This window comes from Mus musculus, chromosome 10 (assembly GCF_000001635.26).
Source record: "Mus musculus strain C57BL/6J chromosome 10, GRCm38.p6 C57BL/6J".
NCBI classification, from domain to species: Eukaryota; Metazoa; Chordata; class Mammalia; order Rodentia; family Muridae; genus Mus; species Mus musculus.
In genome coordinates this window covers 118,324,129-118,339,509 of record NC_000076.6, presented here as the reverse complement: position 1 = coordinate 118,339,509, position 15,381 = coordinate 118,324,129, and the positions used below count along the sequence as shown (strand labels likewise).

At 44.1% G+C, this 15,381-nt stretch overlaps 3 pseudogenes; all 3 read left to right on the top strand.

Moving 5' to 3' along the window:
• Nucleotides 1-1,663: 1,663 nt before the first annotated feature.
• On the top strand, nt 1,664-4,104 carry Gm9045 (annotated as a pseudogene).
• A 2,982-nt stretch (nt 4,105-7,086) lies between these two features.
• On the top strand, nt 7,087-9,543 carry Gm9044 (annotated as a pseudogene).
• Nucleotides 9,544-12,525: 2,982 nt separating this feature from the next.
• On the top strand, nt 12,526-14,975 carry Gm9040 (annotated as a pseudogene).
• The last annotated feature ends 406 nt before the right edge of the window (nt 14,976-15,381 follow it).

The window sequence follows — 15,381 nt, the reverse complement described above, 5'->3', positions numbered from 1 at the left end:
GATGTTATACAGACACTAAGAGAACACAAATGCCAGCCCAGGCTACTATACCCAACAAAACTCTCAATTACCATAGACGGAAAAAAAAAAAAAAAAACAAAAAAACAAAGTTTTCCATGACAAAACCAAATTCACACAATATCTTTCCACAAATCCAGTCCTTCAAAGGATAACAAAGGGAAAACTCCAACACAAGGAGTGAAACTACACCCTAGAAAAAGTAATCTTTCAACAAACCTAAAAGAAGATAGCCACATTAACAGAATCCCAACTCTAACAACAAAAACAACAGGAAGCAACAATTACTTTTCCCTAATATCTCTTAATATCAATGGGCTTAATTCCCAAATAAAAAGACATAGATGAACAGACTGGCTATGTAAACAGAACCCAACATTTTGCTACATACAGGAAACCCACCTCAGGGAAAAGGACAAACACTACTGAAAGATCCTGGCAGAATGTAAAAGGTCACACAAGCCCTGAAATTGGCAAGATAGATGTCAGTGTTAGCAGTACTAGCTTCACTGATTTAGAAAAATAGAGGTGCACAATGCTCTGGCCACTCCTTGAACCAATGTCTGCCAATGTTTTGACCATTCCTTGAACTCATGTGTGTGCCCACTGATGAAGCCCATTGCCAGGTGTTTGTGATATTGGTTGCTGAGAAAGAGTCAGAAAATCTCCCCAGCAACCACAGCCCGGCCAATCCTGAGTTGCTACACCTGCACCAGACTCTTTCCTTGTACCCCTCCCATACCCATTTCTTGAGAATAGACATTGTTTAGATCTGGAAATCCCCTACTCTCCCTTCTCCATTCTCCCCTGAGGGCCTCTAAAACCTGGGACCTCTTTCCCCTCAAGGTGGACTCCTCTACCCCTGAGTGGGATATGAGTCGTCCCCAGAGCTCTGGCTTTCCCCAAATAAAGCCTCATGTGGTCTGCAACTAGCTCCGTCTATTGTGCGTTCTTGGGTGTCTGCTATTGTCCTGAGGCCTGAGCAAGGGGCTCCTCTCGGAGTCTTTCACTTCCGATTTCTTTAACATCAATTTGTATTTAAGTTGACACACTAAAAGGATGTTCCCAAGGGACTTTGCCCCATTGTAAATTTACAAATACATTTGCGAATGTACGAGGGATAGTTATATCCTGTTAGGCGTATTCACAACCTTGTTATTGTTTCATGTGAACATGAGATATTATTTGTGTCAAGTTAACAAGGGGTGGGTTGTAGTGGCTATTCCTGGTTATCAACTGGACTATATTTGGAATGAACTACAATCCAGAATTGGAAGGCTCACCAGTGACCCTTATCTGGAGGCTTGTAGATAGAAGTTTTTTGATCTGGATCTAGGTATGGGGATCTTTAGACATAGTGGCTATGGATTCCAGAAGATTAAATCTCCGAATTCAAGGACATCTGGGATTAAGGATGTGGAGGAACACACCTTTAATCTGGGCTACACCTTTCACCTGGGATTAAAGGTGTGGTGGAACACACCTTTAATCTGAGCTACAGCTTCTGCTGGAGACAATATAAGGACATTGGAAGAAGGGAGTCTCTAAAGCAGAAGGTCGCTCTTGGGAGGAAGTGGCTTCTTGCGTCCCGTTACCGGAGCGCCCTTACTACTTTCTCGAAGCTCCTCTCGCCCCCTCGCCAGGACACTCCGCCGCCAAGATGCCCCGGATTATGATCAAAGGAGGAGTGTGGAGGAACACGGAGGATGAAATTCTGAAAGCAGCGGTAATGAAATATGGGAAAAACCAGTGGTCTAGGATTGCCTCATTGCTGCATAGGAAATCGGCAAAGCAGTGCAAAGCCAGATGGTACGAATGGCTGGATCCAAGTATTAAAAAAACTGAATGGTCCAGAGAAGAGGAAGAAAAACTCTTGCACCTGGCCAAGCTGATGCCAACGCAGTGGAGGACCATTGCTCCAATCATAGGAAGAACAGCAGCCCAGTGCCTAGAACACTATGAATTCCTCCTGGACAGAACTGCTCAAAGGGACAATGAAGAGGAAACAACAGATGACCCCCGGAAGCTTAAGCCTGGAGAGATCGATCCAAACCCAGAGACCAAGCCAGCCCGGCCCGACCCGATTGACATGGATGAGGATGAACTTGAGATGCTCTCTGAGGCTCGAGCCCGTCTGGCCAATACTCAAGGAAAGAAGGCTAAAAGGAAAGCAAGAGAAAAGCAGTTGGAAGAAGCCAGGCGCCTTGCTGCCCTCCAGAAAAGACGAGAGCTTCGAGCAGCTGGCATAGAGATTCAGAAGAAAAGGAAAAGGAAGAGAGGCGTTGATTATAATGCTGAAATCCCATTTGAAAAAAAGCCAGCTCTTGGTTTTTATGATACTTCTGAGGAGAATTACCAGGCCCTTGATGCAGACTTCAGGAAATTGCGACAGCAGGATCTTGACGGGGAGCTAAGATCTGAAAAAGAAGGAAGAGATAGAAAAACAGACAAACAGCGTTTAAAAAGGAAAAAGGAGTCTGATTTACCATCAGCTATCCTCCAAACCAGTGGTGTCTCCGAGTTGACTAAAAAGAGAAGCAAACTTGTGTTGCCTGCGCCTCAGATTTCAGATGCTGAACTCCAGGAAGTTGTCAAGGTAGGCCAGGCCAGTGAAGTCGCACGGCAGACGGCGGAGGAGTCAGGAATAACAAACTCTGCTTCTAGCACTCTCCTGTCTGAGTACAATGTCACAAACAACAGCATCGCTCTGAGAACACCACGGACACCAGCCCCTCAAGACAGGATTCTACAGGAAGCTCAGAACCTCATGGCCTTGACCAATGTGGACACTCCGTTGAAAGGTGGGCTTAATACCCCACTGCATGAGAGTGACTTCTCTGGTGTGACCCCACAGCGGCAAGTTGTGCAGACTCCAAATACAGTTCTGTCTACCCCTTTCAGGACTCCTTCTAATGGAGCTGAAGGGCTGACTCCCCGAAGTGGAACAACTCCTAAACCAGTCACTAATGCCACCCCAGGTAGAACACCACTTAGAGACAAGTTAAACATTAATCCAGAGGATGGAATGGCAGACTACAGTGACCCCTCTTACGTGAAGCAGATGGAAAGAGAATCTCGTGAACATCTCCGTCTCGGGTTCTTAGGCCTCCCTGCACCTAAGAACGATTTTGAAATCGTTCTGCCTGAAAATGCCGAGAAGGAACTGGAAGAACGTGAAATAGATGATACCTACATTGAAGATGCTGCTGATGTGGATGCTCGAAAGCAGGCCATCCGAGATGCTGAGCGTGTAAAGGAAGTGAAACGAATGCACAAAGCCGTTCAGAAGGATCTTCCCAGGCCGTCTGAAGTAAATGAAACTATTTTAAGACCTTTCAATGTAGAACCACCTCTAACAGATTTACAGAAGAGCGAAGAACTGATCAAAAAAGAAATGATTACGATGCTTCATTATGATCTTCTACATCATCCCTACGAACCATCTGGAAACAAAAAAGGAAAAAATGTTGGGTTAGCTACCAACGATTCAGAGCACATTACCTATCTTGAGCATAGCCCTTATGAGAAGTTCTCCAAAGAAGATCTGAAAAAGGCCCAGGGTGCTCTGGTACAAGAGATGGAAGTGGTCAAACAAGGAATGAGCCATGGCGAACTCTCCAGTGAAGCTTACAACCAGGTGTGGGAGGAATGCTACAGTCAAGTCCTCTCTCTTATTGCTCAGAGCCGCTACACTCGCGCTAATCTTGCTAGCAAAAAGGACAGAATTGAATCACTTGAAAAGAGACTTGAGATAAACAGGGGTCACATGACAACAGAAGCCAAGAGAGCTGCAAAGATGGAAAAGAAGATGAAGATTTTGCTTGGTGGATACCAGTCTCGTGCTATGGGGCTCATGAAACAGTTGAATGACTTATGGGACCAGATTGAGCAGGCTCACTTGGAGCTACGCACTTTTGAAGAACTCAAGAAACGTGAAGACTCTGCTATTCCCCGTAGGCTAGAGTGTCTAAAGGAAGATGTGCAGCTGCAACAGGAACGAGAGAAAGAGCTTCAACAGAGATACGCGGATTTGCTGATGGAGAAAGAGACTTTACAGGCAAAGTTCTGAAGCACAGTGGATGGATGCTCTGCCACAGGAGAGCGAGTTCCTGGTTTCCTACTCAGCAAGGCTGAACTGAGCTTCTTCTTCATTGCCAAGTTACCCAGCACTGTGGTTTCTCAGTTGTTTGTTTTGAATGATACTGATCTTTGCGTTCCGTGTTACAAACTTGGACGCCGGGATAATGAGGGTTTAAATTATCCAGATGCTCATTCTTTGCCAGTGTCATATTTACAAGATTTCGTAGTTTAGGCCTTTAATTTAAAAAGCCTGACTTTAAATACTGCCTGTGAGTAAACCCTTGAATAAAAAGATCATGTGAAAAATTGAGAAAAAAAAAAAAAGGAAGAAGGGAGTCTCGTTCTTGCTCCCTCACCTGCTTGCCTTGTGGGACTGAGTAACTGCTAGATCCTTGGACTCCCATTCACAGCTACTACTGAACCATTGTTTGGAGTTGGACTGTAGACTGTAAGTCATCAATCAATTCCTTTACTATATAGAGACTATCCATAAGTTCTGTGACTCCAGAGAACCCAAACTAATATACCAGGACCACTCAGCATCATCAGAACACAGTACTCCCACACTTGACAAACAAGATTGGGATTTAAAATCATATCTCATGATGCTGGTAGAGGATTTTAAGAAGGACGTTAATAACTCCCTTAAAGGAATCCAGAAGAACACAGGTAAACAGCTAGAAGCCCTTAAAGAATTACAGGAAAACACAATCAAATAGGTAAAGGAATTGGACAAAACCATCCAGGATATAAAAATGGAAGTAGAAACAATAAAGAATTCACAAAGGGAGACAACTCTGGAGATAAACCTAGGAAAGAAATCAGGAGCCATAGATGCAAGCATCACCAAGAGAATACAAGAGATAGAAGAAAGAATCTCAGGTGCGGAATATTCCATAGAAAACATTGGCACAACAATCAAAGAAAATGCAAAATGCAAAATGCAAAAAATATCCTAACTCAAAACATCCAGGAAATCCAGGACACAATGAGAAGACTATACCTAAAGATAATACATATAGATGAGAATTAAGATTTTCAACTTAAAGAGCCAGGAAATACCTTCAACAAAATTATAGAAGAAAACTTCCCCAACCTAAAGAGATGCCCATGAACATACAAGAAGCCTACAGAACTCCAAATAGTTTGGACCAAAAAAGAAATTTCTCCAATCACGTAATTATCAAAACACCAAATGCACTAAGCAAAGAAAGAATATTAAAAGCAGTAAAAGAAAAAGGTCAGGTAACATATAAAGGCAGACCTATTAGAATTACACCAGACTTCCCACCAGAGACTATGAAAGCCAGAAGATCCTGGATAGATGTTATACAGACACTAAGAGAACACAAATGCCAGCCCAGGCTACTATACCCAACAAAACTCTCAATTACCATAGACGGAAAAAAAAAAACAAAAAAACAAAAAAACAAAGTTTTCCATGACAAAACCAAATTCACACAATATCTTTCCACAAATCCAGTCCTTCAAAGGATAACAAAGGGAAAACTCCAACACAAGGAGTGAAACTACACCCTAGAAAAAGTAATCTTTCAACAAACCTAAAAGAAGATAGCCACATTAACAGAATCCCAACTCTAACAACAAAAACAACAGGAAGCAACAATTACTTTTCCCTAATATCTCTTAATATCAATGGGCTTAATTCCCAAATAAAAAGACATAGATGAACAGACTGGCTATGTAAACAGAACCCAACATTTTGCTACATACAGGAAACCCACCTCAGGGAAAAGGACAAACACTACTGAAAGATCCTGGCAGAATGTAAAAGGTCACACAAGCCCTGAAATTGGCAAGATAGATGTCAGTGTTAGCAGTACTAGCTTCACTGATTTAGAAAAATAGAGGTGCACAATGCTCTGGCCACTCCTTGAACCAATGTCTGCCAATGTTTTGACCATTCCTTGAACTCATGTGTGTGCCCACTGATGAAGCCCATTGCCAGGTGTTTGTGATATTGGTTGCTGAGAAAGAGTCAGAAAATCTCCCCAGCAACCACAGCCCGGCCAATCCTGAGTTGCTACACCTGCACCAGACTCTTTCCTTGTACCCCTCCCATACCCATTTCTTGAGAATAGACATTGTTTAGATCTGGAAATCCCCTACTCTCCCTTCTCCATTCTCCCCTGAGGGCCTCTAAAACCTGGGACCTCTTTCCCCTCAAGGTGGACTCCTCTACCCCTGAGTGGGATATGAGTCGTCCCCAGAGCTCTGGCTTTCCCCAAATAAAGCCTCATGTGGTCTGCAACTAGCTCCGTCTATTGTGCGTTCTTGGGTGTCTGCTATTGTCCTGAGGCCTGAGCAAGGGGCTCCTCTCGGAGTCTTTCACTTCCGATTTCTTTAACATCAATTTGTATTTAAGTTGACACACTAAAAGGATGTTCCCAAGGGACTTTGCCCCATTGTAAATTTACAAATACATTTGCGAATGTACGAGGGATAGTTATATCCTGTTAGGCGTATTCACAACCTTGTTATTGTTTCATGTGAACATGAGATATTATTTGTGTCAAGTTAACAAGGGGTGGGTTGTAGTGGCTATTCCTGGTTATCAACTGGACTATATTTGGAATGAACTACAATCCAGAATTGGAAGGCTCACCAGTGACCCTTATCTGGAGGCTTGTAGATAGAAGTTTTTTGATCTGGATCTAGGTATGGGGATCTTTAGACATAGTGGCTATGGATTCCAGAAGATTAAATCTCCGAATTCAAGGACATCTGGGATTAAGGATGTGGAGGAACACACCTTTAATCTGGGCTACACCTTTCACCTGGGATTAAAGGTGTGGTGGAACACACCTTTAATCTGAGCTACAGCTTCTGCTGGAGACAATATAAGGACATTGGAAGAAGGGAGTCTCTAAAGCAGAAGGTCGCTCTTGGGAGGAAGTGGCTTCTTGCGTCCCGTTACCGGAGCGCCCTTACTACTTTCTCGAAGCTCCTCTCGCCCCCTCGCCAGGACACTCCGCCGCCAAGATGCCCCGGATTATGATCAAAGGAGGAGTGTGGAGGAACACGGAGGATGAAATTCTGAAAGCAGCGGTAATGAAATATGGGAAAAACCAGTGGTCTAGGATTGCCTCATTGCTGCATAGGAAATCGGCAAAGCAGTGCAAAGCCAGATGGTACGAATGGCTGGATCCAAGTATTAAAAAAACTGAATGGTCCAGAGAAGAGGAAGAAAAACTCTTGCACCTGGCCAAGCTGATGCCAACGCAGTGGAGGACCATTGCTCCAATCATAGGAAGAACAGCAGCCCAGTGCCTAGAACACTATGAATTCCTCCTGGACAGAACTGCTCAAAGGGACAATGAAGAGGAAACAACAGATGACCCCCGAAAGCTTAAGCCTGGAGAGATCGATCCAAACCCAGAGACCAAGCCAGCCCGGCCCGACCCGATTGACATGGATGAGGATGAACTTGAGATGCTCTCTGAGGCTCGAGCCCGTCTGGCCAATACTCAAGGAAAGAAGGCTAAAAGGAAAGCAAGAGAAAAGCAGTTGGAAGAAGCCAGGCGCCTTGCTGCCCTCCAGAAAAGACGAGAGCTTCGAGCAGCTGGCATAGAGATTCAGAAGAAAAGGAAAAGGAAGAGAGGCGTTGATTATAATGCTGAAATCCCATTTGAAAAAAAGCCAGCTCTTGGTTTTTATGATACTTCTGAGGAGAATTACCAGGCCCTTGATGCAGACTTCAGGAAATTGCGACAGCAGGATCTTGACGGGGAGCTAAGATCTGAAAAAGAAGGAAGAGATAGAAAAACAGACAAACAGCGTTTAAAAAGGAAAAAGGAGTCTGATTTACCATCAGCTATCCTCCAAACCAGTGGTGTCTCCGAGTTGACTAAAAAGAGAAGCAAACTTGTGTTGCCTGCGCCTCAGATTTCAGATGCTGAACTCCAGGAAGTTGTCAAGGTAGGCCAGGCCAGTGAAGTCGCGCGGCAGACGGCGGAGGAGTCAGGAATAACAAACTCTGCTTCTAGCACTCTCCTGTCTGAGTACAATGTCACAAACAACAGCATCGCTCTGAGAACACCACGGACACCAGCCCCTCAAGACAGGATTCTACAGGAAGCTCAGAACCTCATGGCCTTGACCAATGTGGACACTCCGTTGAAAGGTGGGCTTAATACCCCACTGCATGAGAGTGACTTCTCTGGTGTGACCCCACAGCGGCAAGTTGTGCAGACTCCAAATACAGTTCTGTCTACCCCTCTCAGGACTCCTTCTAATGGAGCTGAAGGGCTGACTCCCCGAAGTGGAACAACTCCTAAACCAGTCACTAATGCCACCCCAGGTAGAACACCACTTAGAGACAAGTTAAACATTAATCCAGAGGATGGAATGGCAGACTACAGTGACCCCTCTTACGTGAAGCAGATGGAAAGAGAATCTCGTGAACATCTCCGTCTCGGGTTCTTAGGCCTCCCTGCACCTAAGAACGATTTTGAAATCGTTCTGCCTGAAAATGCCGAGAAGGAACTGGAAGAACGTGAAATAGATGATACCTACATTGAAGATGCTGCTGATGTGGATGCTCGAAAGCAGGCCATCCGAGATGCTGAGCGTGTAAAGGAAGTGAAACGAATGCACAAAGCCGTTCAGAAGGATCTTCCCAGGCCGTCTGAAGTAAATGAAACTATTTTAAGACCTTTCAATGTAGAACCACCTCTAACAGATTTACAGAAGAGCGAAGAACTGATCAAAAAAGAAATGATTACGATGCTTCATTATGATCTTCTACATCATCCCTACGAACCATCTGGAAACAAAAAAGGAAAAAATGTTGGGTTAGCTACCAACGATTCAGAGCACATTACCTATCTTGAGCATAGCCCTTATGAGAAGTTCTCCAAAGAAGATCTGAAAAAGGCCCAGGGTGCTCTGGTACAAGAGATGGAAGTGGTCAAACAAGGAATGAGCCATGGCGAACTCTCCAGTGAAGCTTACAACCAGGTGTGGGAGGAATGCTACAGTCAAGTCCTCTCTCTTATTGCTCAGAGCCGCTACACTCGCGCTAATCTTGCTAGCAAAAAGGACAGAATTGAATCACTTGAAAAGAGACTTGAGATAAACAGGGGTCACATGACAACAGAAGCCAAGAGAGCTGCAAAGATGGAAAAGAAGATGAAGATTTTGCTTGGTGGATACCAGTCTCGTGCTATGGGGCTCATGAAACAGTTGAATGACTTATGGGACCAGATTGAGCAGGCTCACTTGGAGCTACGCACTTTTGAAGAACTCAAGAAACGTGAAGACTCTGCTATTCCCCGTAGGCTAGAGTGTCTAAAGGAAGATGTGCAGCTGCAACAGGAACGAGAGAAAGAGCTTCAACAGAGATACGCGGATTTGCTGATGGAGAAAGAGACTTTACAGGCAAAGTTCTGAAGCACAGTGGATGGATGCTCTGCCACAGGAGAGCGAGTTCCTGGTTTCCTACTCAGCAAGGCTGAACTGAGCCTCTTCTTCATTGACAAGTTACCCAGCACCGTGGTTTCTCAGTTGTTTGTTTTGAATGAAACTGATCTTTGCGTTCCGTGTTACAAACTTGGACGCCGGGATAATGAGGGTTTAAATTATCCAGATGCTCATTCTTTGCCAGTGTCATATTTACAAGATTTCGTAGTTTAGGCCTTTAATTTAAAAAGCCTGACTTTAAATACTGCCTGTGAGTAAACCCTTGAATAAGAAGAACATGTGAAAAATTGAGAAAAAATAAAAGGAAGAAGGGAGTCTCGTTCTTGCTCCCTCACCTGCTTGCCATGTGGGACTGAGTAACTGCTAGATCCTTGGACTCCCATTCACAGCTACTACTGAACCATTGTTTGGAGTTGGACTGTAGACTGTAAGTCATCAATCAATTCCTTTACTATATAGAGACTATCCATAAGTTCTGTGACTCCAGAGAACCCAAACTAATATACCAGGACCACTCAGCATCATCAGAACACAGTACTCCCACACTTGAAAAACAAGATTTGGATTTAAAATCATATCTCATGATGCTGGTAGAGGATTTTAAGGGGGACGTTAATAACTCCCTTAAAGGAATCCAGAAGAACACAGGTAAACAGCTAGAAGCCCTTAAAGAATTACAGGAAAACACAATCAAATAGCTAAAGGAATTGGACAAAACCATCCAGGATATAAAAATGGAAGTAGAAACAATAAAGAATTCACAAAGGGAGACAACTCTGGAGATAAACCTAGGAAAGAAATCAGGAGCCATAGATGCAAGCATCACCAAGAGAATACAAGAGATAGAAGAAAGAATCTCAGGTGCAGAAGATTCCATAGAAGACATTGGCACAACAATCAAAGAAAATGCAAAATGCAAAATGCAAAAAATATCCTAACTCAAAACATCCAGGAAATCCAGGACACAATGAGAAGACTATACCTAAAGATAATACATATAGATGAGAATTAAGATTTTCAACTTAAAGAGCCAGGAAACACCTTCAATAAAATTATAGAAGAAAACTTCCCCAACCTAAAGAGATGCCCATGAACATACAAGAAGTCGACAGAACTCCAAATAGTTTGGACCAAAAAAGAAATTTCTCCAATCACATAATTAATTATCAAAACACCAAATGCACTAAGCAAAGAAAGAATATTAAAAGCAGTAAAAAGAAAAAGGTCAGGTAACATATAAGGGCAGACCTATTAGAATTACACCAGACTTCCCACCAGAGACTATGAAAGCCAGAAGATCCTGGATAGATGTTATACAGACACTAAGAGAACACAAATGCCAGCCCAGGCTACTATACCCAACAAAACTCTCAATTACCATAGACGGAAAAAAAAAAAAAAAAAAAAAAAAACAAAGTTTTCCATGACAAAACCAAATTCACACAATATCTTTCCACAAATCCAGTCCTTCAAAGGATAACAAAGGGAAAACTCCAACACAAGGAGTGAAACTACACCCTAGAAAAAGTAATCTTTCAACAAACCTAAAAGAAGATAGCCACATTAACAGAATCCCAACTCTAACAACAAAAATAACAGGAAGCAACAATTACTTTTCCCTAATATCTCTTAATATCAATGGGCTTAATTCCCAAATAAAAAGACATAGATGAACAGACTGGCTATGTAAACAGAACCCAACATTTTGCTACATACAGGAAACCCACCTCAGGGAAAAGGACAAACACTACTGAAAGATCCTGACAGAATGTAAAAGGTCACACAAGCCCTGAAATCGGCCAGACAGACGTCAGTGTTAGCAGTACTAGCTTCACAGATTTAGAAAAATAGAGGTGCATAATGCTCTGGCCACTCCTTGAACCAATGTCTGCCAATGTTTTGACCATTCCTTGAACCCATGTGTGTGTGCCCACTGATGAAGCCCATTGCCAGGTGTTTGTGATATTGGTTGCTGAGAAAGAGTCAGAAAATCTCCCCAGCAACCACAGCCCAGCCAATCCTGAGTTGCTACACCTGCACCAGACTCTTTCCTTGTACCCCTCCCATACCCATTTCTTGAGAATAGACATTGTTTAGATCTGGAAATCCCCTACTCTCCCTTCTCCATTCTCCCCTGAGGGCCTCTAAAAACTGGGACCTCTTTCCCCTCAAGGTGGACTCCTCTACCCCTGAGTGGGATATGAGTCGTCCCCAGAGCTCTGGCGTTCCCCAAATAAAGCCTCATGTGGTCTGCAACTAGCTCCGTCTATCGTGCGTTCTTGGGTGTCCGCTATTGTCCTGAGGCCTGAGCAAGGGGCTCCTCTCGGAGTCTTTCACTTCCGATTTCTTTAACATCAATTTGTATTTAAGTTGACACACTAAAAGGATGTTCCCAAGGGACATTGCCCCATTGTAAATTTACAAATACATTTGCGAATGTACGAGGGATAGTTATATCCTGTTAGGCGTATTCACAACCTTGTTATTGTTTCATGTGAACATGAGATATTATTTGTGTCAAGTTAACAAGGGGTGGGTTGTAGTGGCTATTCCTGGTTATCAACTGGACTATATTTGGAATGAACTACAATCCAGAATTGGAAGGCTCACCAGTGACCCTTATCTGGAGGCTTGTAGATAGAAGTTTTTTGATCTGGATCTAGGTATGGAGATCTTTAGACATAGTGGCTATGGATTCCAGAAGATTAAATCTCCGAATTCAAGGACATCTGGGATTAAGGATGTGGAGGAACACACCTTTAATCTGGGCTACACCTTTCACCTGGGATTAAAGGTGTGGTGGAACACACCTTTAATCTGAGCTACAGCTTCTGCTGGAGACAATATAAGGACATTGGAAGAAGGGAGTCTCTAAAGCAGAAGGTCGCTCTTGGGAGGAGGTGGCCTCTTGCGTCCTGTGTCCCGTGACCTGAGCACAGTTACTATTTTCTCGAAGCTCCTCTCGGCCCCCTTGCCGGGACACTCCACTCTGCCGCCAAGATGCCCCGGATTATGATCAAAGGAGGAGTGTGGAGGAACACGGAGGATGAAATTCTGAAAGCAGCGGTAATGAAATATGGGAAAAACCAGTGGTCTAGGATTGCCTCATTGCTGCATAGGAAATCGGCAAAGCAGTGCAAAGCCAGATGGTACGAATGGCTGGATCCAAGTATTAAAAAAACTGAATGGTCCAGAGAAGAGGAAGAAAAACTCTTGCACCTGGCCAAGCTGATGCCAACGCAGTGGAGGACCATTGCTCCAATCATAGGAAGAACAGCAGCCCAGTGCCTAGAACACTATGAATTCCTCCTGGACAGAACTGCTCAAAGGGACAATGAAGAGGAAACAACAGATGACCCCCGAAAGCTTAAGCCTGGAGAGATCGATCCAAACCCAGAGACCAAGCCAGCCCGGCCCGACCCGATTGACATGGATGAGGATGAACTTGAGATGCTCTCTGAGGCTCGAGCCCGTCTGGCCAATACTCAAGGAAAGAAGGCTAAAAGGAAAGCAAGAGAAAAGCAGTTGGAAGAAGCCAGGCGCCTTGCTGCCCTCCAGAAAAGACGAGAGCTTCGAGCAGCTGGCATAGAGATTCAGAAGAAAAGGAAAAGGAAGAGAGGCGTTGATTATAATGCTGAAATCCCATTTGAAAAAAAGCCAGCTCTTGGTTTTTATGATACTTCTGAGGAGAATTACCAGGCCCTTGATGCAGACTTCAGGAAATTGCGACAGCAGGATCTTGACGGGGAGCTAAGATCTGAAAAAGAAGGAAGAGATAGAAAAACAGACAAACAGCGTTTAAAAAGGAAAAAGGAGTCTGATTTACCATCAGCTATCCTCCAAACCAGTGGTGTCTCCGAGTTGACTAAAAAGAGAAGCAAACTTGTGTTGCCTGCGCCTCAGATTTCAGATGCTGAACTCCAGGAAGTTGTCAAGGTAGGCCAGGCCAGTGAAGTCGCGCGGCAGACGGCGGAGGAGTCAGGAATAACAAACTCTGCTTCTAGCACTCTCCTGTCTGAGTACAATGTCACAAACAACAGCATCGCTCTGAGAACACCACGGACACCAGCCCCTCAAGACAGGATTCTACAGGAAGCTCAGAACCTCATGGCCTTGACCAATGTGGACACTCCGTTGAAAGGTGGGCTTAATACCCCACTGCATGAGAGTGACTTCTCTGGTGTGACCCCACAGCGGCAAGTTGTGCAGACTCCAAATACAGTTCTGTCTACCCCTCTCAGGACTCCTTCTAATGGAGCTGAAGGGCTGACTCCCCGAAGTGGAACAACTCCTAAACCAGTCACTAATGCCACCCCAGGTAGAACACCACTTAGAGACAAGTTAAACATTAATCCAGAGGATGGAATGGCAGACTACAGTGACCCCTCTTACGTGAAGCAGATGGAAAGAGAATCTCGTGAACATCTCCGTCTCGGGTTCTTAGGCCTCCCTGCACCTAAGAACGATTTTGAAATCGTTCTGCCTGAAAATGCCGAGAAGGAACTGGAAGAACGTGAAATAGATGATACCTACATTGAAGATGCTGCTGATGTGGATGCTCGAAAGCAGGCCATCCGAGATGCTGAGCGTGTAAAGGAAGTGAAACGAATGCACAAAGCCGTTCAGAAGGATCTTCCCAGGCCGTCTGAAGTAAATGAAACTATTTTAAGACCTTTCAATGTAGAACCACCTCTAACAGATTTACAGAAGAGCGAAGAACTGATCAAAAAAGAAATGATTACGATGCTTCATTATGATCTTCTACATCATCCCTACGAACCATCTGGAAACAAAAAAGGAAAAAATGTTGGGTTAGCTACCAACGATTCAGAGCACATTACCTATCTTGAGCATAGCCCTTATGAGAAGTTCTCCAAAGAAGATCTGAAAAAGGCCCAGGGTGCTCTGGTACAAGAGATGGAAGTGGTCAAACAAGGAATGAGCCATGGCGAACTCTCCAGTGAAGCTTACAACCAGGTGTGGGAGGAATGCTACAGTCAAGTCCTCTCTCTTATTGCTCAGAGCCGCTACACTCGCGCTAATCTTGCTAGCAAAAAGGACAGAATTGAATCACTTGAAAAGAGACTTGAGATAAACAGGGGTCACATGACAACAGAAGCCAAGAGAGCTGCAAAGATGGAAAAGAAGATGAAGATTTTGCTTGGTGGATACCAGTCTCGTGCTATGGGGCTCATGAAACAGTTGAATGACTTATGGGACCAGATTGAGCAGGCTCACTTGGAGCTACGCACTTTTGAAGAACTCAAGAAACGTGAAGACTCTGCTATTCCCCGTAGGCTAGAGTGTCTAAAGGAAGATGTGCAGCTGCAACAGGAACGAGAGAAAGAGCTTCAACAGAGATACGCGGATTTGCTGATGGAGAAAGAGACTTTACAGGCAAAGTTCTGAAGCACAGTGGATGGATGCTCTGCCACAGGAGAGCGAGTTCCTGGTTTCCTACTCAGCAAGGCTGAACTGAGCTTCTTCTTCATTGCCAAGTTACCCAGCACTGTGGTTTCTCAGTTGTTTGTTTTGAATGATACTGATCTTTGCGTTCCGTGTTACAAACTTGGACGCCGGGATAATGAGGGTTTAAATTATCCAGATGCTCATTCTTTGCCAGTGTCATATTTACAAGATTTCGTAGTTTAGGCCTTTAATTTAAAAAGCCTGACTTTAAATACTGCCTGTGAGTAAACCCTTGAATAAAAAGATCATGTGAAAAATTGAGAAATCCCCCACTCTCCCTTCTCCATTCTCTCCTGAGGGCCTATAAAAACTGGGACCTCTTTCCCCTCTAAGCGGCAGCCATCTATGCACAGTCTGAGTGTGTGTGAGAAC